Raw genomic sequence first — 7331 nt, 5'->3', positions numbered from 1 at the left:
CTCTCTAGTTTGACAAAAGCGGAAGATGATTTCTATGATTTTCACTCAAGCAAAATGCCCCGATAGCTCCACGCTTTCCTATAACACACCATCACAGTAGGAGTGGTATTTTTGATAAGGTTGGTTTTAACATTGTACACTGCAAGTTAAAGTAGTGCACTACACCCTAGAACAATGGATCACAAACCTGTATTGCTTGTGAACCCTTCATATAAAACTTGGACCCCTTGTCACAAGCTATTTTGTCTTTGCAGTGTTTGATTTAAATAATTAAGAACAGAATTTCACAAGAAAAAAAGCAATATTGGAGCTGTGGTGGAAGTTTTTCGATGCAGCAGGTGTAGATGTTTTAAAATAGGAAGGTGAAACAAAATAAGGACAGTCGAAGACTAAACCAAGTTAGGTTTTTGTATTTTATTAAGTATATTTGCAAATATAGGAGGAACACAATTTCACAAAAAGGCACAGCAGCCCAGTGTGGTTAAAGTGTCTTCAATGAGTGAACAGGAACACTGAGCTTAGATACATCTTCAGAGTGACAGCACACACGCACTTGGCTTATTATGACTCTACAATTCTCACAGGCAATCTGATACACATGAAGACAATCAAAAAACACAAAAGACATCTTGGAGCCATTTCAGCCTCCTCCTCCCTGTACGACTTTCACCCCCCCAGTTGCATCTCAACTGGCATGGGAAAACTGAATGTATCAGGAGAGATAGTTTTAGGGTGACCTTCAGTATTGTAAGAAAAACCAAAGCACAAATAAAACATAAGAATATAAGGAATCATGCTTAAATGTAATTTTTGCCATTACAGAGCAAAGTTTAATAAAATAAAAAGAATTTTGTGTGGACGAGGTAAGTTTTTTTTCTACCTGGGTGATCATCTCACAACCCCTTAGATTAATCTAGGGCGGAAGCAACCAGGTTCGGAACCCCTGCTTGAGACAGCTACAAAGATTACAATTGGCAAACAAATATTGTACTTCATCTGGAGAATCTTGATTGAAAACAGACTGAATTTCAAAGTAAAATTCAATAAAAAGACAGGAATGCACTAGATACAAATCAAACAGTCTTTGTCAGAAATGTCTCTGTATTCTTAAACTGTTTCACACTTCATTTCAAGTGTTCAGTTAATTATTTTACAGAAATCAATGCCACTGTATTTCACTGCTGCGTATCTCACTTTTCAGTAATACTCTTCAATTCTTATTTTGAGGCAGGAGGCTGCAGTGTTCTGTACTCGAGTTGACTTGCTGACAGTGCAGTACACTGAAAGCCTCTAGGCAGTGTTCAGAGGCTGGCCCGGGGGGTGTTACTTTGCTTTTCATCATTCTCAACCTTTAGAAAGTGCCCATAGGAGGTGACAATGCTGTGGCTGGGAACTGGTGTTGTTGTTCACCCCTGCTGCACTTTGTTCTTTTGTCCTGGCAGCGCGATGTTGTTCTGGTTTAATGAGATCACACAGAAATACCATAGTAAAACGATTTACACCAAGAGACATGTTTGGTTTCGTTCTGATGCAGTAGAATAAAGCCCACACACATACGTACATGCACACACATTCATAGAAATCACAGCAGACTACTGGGTCAGGTCTGTGGACCAAAAAAGGGCTCTGTAAGTGACAATTCCTGGCTGGCTGATAGATTGAATGGTGAATTGCTATCTGATAGAAAAGGAAAGAAACAGCAAAAGGTTTGATCAAGCCATCACAACCTAATACCCTTCCCTTACGTCAGTCTGCACCATGAGTCAGGCTACATCCACATTACTACGATTTTGTTTAAAAACAAATATCTTTTGCTACTTTTATGCCTCGCATCCACACTACTGCAGCGTTTCAGAGGCCCTAAAAATGGAGACTCCGTTTTGGCTTTAAAACTCCAAGGTTGCGTTGTAGTCTGGACAGGCAGAAACGGAGACATTTGGAAACAACAACGCAGGTCTGTCAGTCTTATCGGTTAGGTAGGCTTACATACCTTTCAGTAACTGTTTGTTCTCGTCATCGGTCCAGAGAAGTAAATCCCTGGTCTTACTTTTCGCCATTGTCGTTCTTTTTCCAAAGTACTTCTTGTATTTTCAACTTATACACACAGAGTAACGTTAGACAATCTGCATTTGTGGCAAGAAGCTAGCTAATGAGAGCATGAAGCCAAGCAAAGTGAAACAACACCAGGAAACAAATCACCACTATCGGGCTGGGGGGTGGGTTCAAGGAAAAAAAAAAAATGATTGGGAACCACTGCTCTACGCAATGGTAACTTATTTTAGCATTTCCATTTTGCAAGACGTATATTGGTTTAGAGATAGACTTTTTACTCTACTAGATTTGACCTGTTAAGTTACTAATTACGTACTTCCCAAATTCAGAGTTTTAATTCAACACAAGATAAATATTGCTGCTCAGGTAAAGATCATGAACCTCCAAAATGTAAACCTTTCAGAAATTTTGAAAAAGTGCCTTATTTCAGCAAAATGATACGACACATATTAGACTAAAGAGACTAAACATATTGCAAGCATTAAATTCAACTTTTACATTTAACAGCTAACATCAAATTTTAAATTCATGGATTTTACCTATAATGGAAAGTTTCCATTTAATTATATTTAAAAGTACAAAATCTTACTATATTCCGGCAAAAAGACAAGTTTTAGCATAAACACTGATTGTTTTCGTTGTAGGAGCAACAATTCCTCCTGTCCAGAGATCACATCTTCATAAGAGATGATGCATGAGGAATTCTTGAGATGGGGCGAGCAAATGGCACATCAATATTATACTATTGAAGAAAATGGTTGTGCAAATTGTCTTGTGTGACTGTGATAGTCTCTATGTGCATGTGCTTTGTTCTGTCTGTGTTGTCTATTGTATACTGCAAGTGAATGATGGGAGATTTCTCTGTGATTTGTGGGGTCAATGTCTGTCTATTATTATCAGTCCCTAATGAGCCCACAGTATTTCTTCTGTTATTAACCTATCAGTCACAAACCCTGCATGACTCAACCTTAATCCTCAGTGTGTCAGTGGTAATCAATCTTTGGCTATCACATTGTGCTTAACTACATCATTTAGTCGGGCTTCTTTTCTTCAGAGTCCACACTTAAAATCATAGCAGCCCTGTCTTTGGTGATAGGGATGTAACGACACACTCAACTTACGATTTGATACGATTCCCGAATTTAAGTTCACGATAGGATTTTCTTACTTTTTTTTTTTTTCCTTCAACAGAATGAAGTGACCTTCACAGAGCTAAACTTTCTTTGTCACAGCTTTCATTTTCTCTGGTTATTTTCCTCCTGTTGGCTTGTTTGTTGTGGTCTGTTCTGTGCCCATTTCCTGGCAGTGAGCAGCTGAGTTAGCGCGAGCAATTGCAAGAAATGGGCTCCTAGTGCACTCATGGTTTGACATCATTTCCATATGGACACGTGGGGCCAATCGAGAAGCGGAATCGAAGCAGCGCAAGCTCAGGTGTCTGAAAGGGTTTCATAATAAAGAAAAGAAACTTGCACTCAGGCAATATGAGATACACAAATTGACAAGAATGCAGAGATGGGAGGCTCTGCGCCTTGTAAATGACTCGCAGAAGTCTTGCCAACCTTCTCCTTATGTTACGCCTCTCTGTCGCTTTCCCTCTCACCCTCTCTTTCTCACACACACAAATCTACAGTAAAATGCTCCCTGACCCAGAAGTGCCAAAGAATGAGACTGCATTTAGCTGCCGTGGTGTATAATGCACTTTGATCACGTCTGATCGGAATTTGTGACACTTCCCAGCTCTTTCTCTTTTGCCTGTTGGGGCTTTGAATAATAAAGGAACGATGTCTTAAAAGGTGCTTTTAGTTTCTCCATTTCCTCTATTTTATATTTCAGTGAGAGGCACATCTCCGTCTCTCTGCTACGCAAGTTCATTTGAAAAAGGCAAGGCTTGCGGGGTTTCCAATCTTGGTCTTTTAAGGTGAGGTAGATAGTGTATAATGGCAAATCACTGTTTTCTTCTGTTTTTCGTGTCTTCGCATTTTTTCCTGTCCTCCTTTGATCCCAAACAACTAAACCTGCCAATCTACTGTGCAGAGATGAAAACCTACTTTAGATGAGCCATATGGCCACTCTGGTAGTCGTAATGATTGCAATTCCTTTGAAAGTCAGAGTCTGAAAAATATAACCTTTACAGGCAACTAACATGAAGACAATCAGCCCACCTGTAGCTCTGTGCTCTTTTTTTCCCCATTTTTTCCTCCTGCTCCGACAGAACAAGCCACTGAAAATCCTTATACGCAGACACACTCACCACGTTTCTCACTGTGCTAAACACAAAAGAGAGATGAGAAAAAAATTTGTACCTCAGAGTAAAGGTAAGCTCTACATTTCAGGACATACATATGTGTTCTGATAGTTTGGCTTTAATCAGGACTTGCTATAGGTCAACTCCATATCCCTCTGTCTCTATAATTATAGTGTGGAGGGGACATGGTCATGCCACATTATTTCTATGGTCATCTACTCTCTGGGTGAGTGAGACAGACAGTGGGGGAGAGAGAAAGAGTTTTGCAGGTCGTAAATTTGGCCCAGTTAGTATCTTGGTGTTTTTTTTTTATAGAGCAGGGAAAGGTCGAGGCGAGGCATATCGAACCTACACGGCTGAAATGCCAGAGACTGCTACTTTCCTCTTACTTTCAACTTTTGTCTTAAAGGGAAACTAACTCATATTTTAAAGTTAATGTCCACCTGTACAAAAGGGCTGAAATGCATAAGTCAAATAAAAGAAAATATTAAAGAAAATATTAAAAATAATGCAAAGGCATTTGCTTTTGCTATGTGAGATATTATGAAAGGTTATTTAAAAAAAAAGAAATACCTGATTTATGACGTTAGTGTTGTTAGATTAGGTTGTTACAATTAACTACAATTACAGTTACAATTAATTAATCCTGTGTTGCTTGTCCAAAACGGGTTATATTAGAGCAAAATGATATTTTACTTTTTGTAAAATGACTTTTATTTATATTCATATTACTCTACTATAATACATACTATAACTAGCTCTACCCTGCATACAGCAATGCTGCTCTTTTATTTTAATGTCTTCTACATGGATCTTCAAATGGTAAAGATGCCTGTGTTTCAGCATTACATCATGTATGTAGCAATGAATTGCATATTTTTTTCTGTTCACGAAGCATCAGACAGAAACAATGCTAGTAAACACAAGCACACAGTGCACACCTTAAATAATCACATTATGGGATGTTAATAATTAACCGTTTAACTGTTAACTGACAATTAGCATTTTGACAGACTAATGCTATCAGTTAAACAGTTAAAAACATTATAAAAAAAGAAAATAGTTGCATGGTAAAAGAAAGATTAGGAAGACGAAAGAAAGAAGAAGGCAAAATAAAAAAGGGCTATACAATCTTTTTTGTGAACAGCGCTCACTGCGAGAGCTCCATGACACATGCTAGTGTATCGATGAGGACTGGCGGGTTAAAACAGCCGTCCTACACACAGAGTATGCCAGGCAGAAACACAGCTGAAAACCTTGCAGGTGGATGCGGTAAAGGCCGGCTTGGATGTTCCACAAACAGCTGCGGACTTGTGTCGGTCGCGCGGACGTGCAAACGGTTCCAGGAAAGTGGCTGTATGTGTCCACGACAATGCTCGCAACATTTTGGCTGTGCGACCGCTACAAGTCTGCAGCTGTCAGTGGATGTGAAAAGTATGTCCGAGCCTCCGGGATGGTTGAACTGGGACTCTGTTGCCTGCTTGTTGGTTAACGGTTAGTCTCGCTTTGCCAGACCTTCCTCCACAGCGCTGCGGAGGAGGGTCTGGCTAGTCCACACAGCATTCCTGGATTGGAGAAAAACGTGCTCTGGTTTGTTGGCATTTCTTTAAACCAATCACAATAGTCTTGGGCGGCGCTAGGCACCGAGCAGAGCCACGGTGCCGCTGCAAAATAGCCTCGGGAAGGAACTTGTTTTGGTGGAACACGTGTACTTTCAAAAGTTGTTTTAGTCGTGCAACAGAAAACTCAGATTGGACAGATAGTCTAGCTAGCTGTCTGGATTTACCCTGCAGAGATCTGAGGAGCAGTTAACCATAGTCCTCATAAATTCCAACACAAAGAAAGCGGGATGTAACGGACATCCTGCTGAAAAGTGTGAAATCCGGCAAAATTTCAGGCGGCAACGGAATAAACCAGAAGTGGAACGTCGTGGATATAGACTAATATTTGGTTAATGAGGGTCAGCCAACGGGCAGGAAAAAAAAAAAAAAATCCAATTTAGCATCTCTAAATCACATTATAAATATAATTCGCCATTACATCTTGATGTCATTTGGTCCTTCCAACATATATATTAATATATAATATATTTCATAATCGAGCAAGTGCGGCTGCCATTCTGGACACACATTGTTTTTAAAAAATTTAAACATACTGAACAGACAAATACAATTGCTGGACACACTTTTTAAATCACTGTAAAAGGTACCTCAACTGTGTTTGCATGACATTTTGAGACCTTCCTCTCACACCATCTGAAATATTTTTATTAGTCTCTGGAGAGATGATGGTCTGTTCACTTCCCTTAAAGAAAGAATCAGGTCAATCCAGAATAGTCAGCTGGCACAGGTACAGCACAAAGAGGGGTTACATGAAACCACTTTTGTCCCTGCCTTTGCATATTTCTCTTCAGGCTTTAAAAGAAAAGAGCTTACTCTCTGGTGGGAAGATGGAACTTAATGATTCTCCACTGAGACCAGAATGTGAAAACTGTTCTTAACACATGAAGGATGTTTTGGACATGTTGGATTTGTGAGGTTCCCACTTAAAAGCTCTTGGAATTGTCTTGTAAAGGGTTTTTCTGAGGGACCTTTCCACCTCTATTTGAAACCTTGAAGGTTATGTATTTTGAGCTAACCATCCAAAATTCGAAGTGAACCTAAAATGACTGTTGTGTCCTCAATTTAAATAGGGAAAAAAAGGTCAGTTAGAACATAAAAAGGCAAGGGTACAGTGTGTGTGTCATTCAAAGCATAACTTATAGCTTAGCATAGCTTAAGGAACAACCACACACACATATATATACACACACACACACACACACACACACACAGAAACACACCAACACTTTTCTTTATGCAAACTATCAAAGAACCAGGAAGTCACACACACTGACTTACACACACACAAACACTACTCAATTAAAGACAACCTGGCCTAATCTTTACCCCTCTAATTAAGCCCTGGTAAATAATGCGTCCAATTTGCCAAGGGTTTCCACCCTGACAACACCACTGTTGCTAAGAGACAGCTA

General features: G+C 39.6%; 1 long non-coding RNA gene across 1 annotated transcript; it reads left to right on the top strand.

Moving 5' to 3' along the window:
- The first annotated feature begins 415 nt into the window (after positions 1-415).
- LOC116067064 lies at positions 416-6621 on the top strand. The gene is made up of 3 exons (XR_004109102.1): positions 416-732; positions 4337-4351; positions 6609-6621. It is a non-coding gene; the product is annotated as an uncharacterized LOC116067064 (long non-coding RNA).
- Positions 6622-7331: the final 710 nt, after the last annotated feature.

Source organism: Sander lucioperca, chromosome 16 (genome assembly GCF_008315115.2).
Source record: "Sander lucioperca isolate FBNREF2018 chromosome 16, SLUC_FBN_1.2, whole genome shotgun sequence".
Classification (NCBI taxonomy): Eukaryota; Metazoa; Chordata; class Actinopteri; order Perciformes; family Percidae; genus Sander; species Sander lucioperca.
This window is presented reverse-complemented; position numbering and strand designations above follow the sequence as displayed.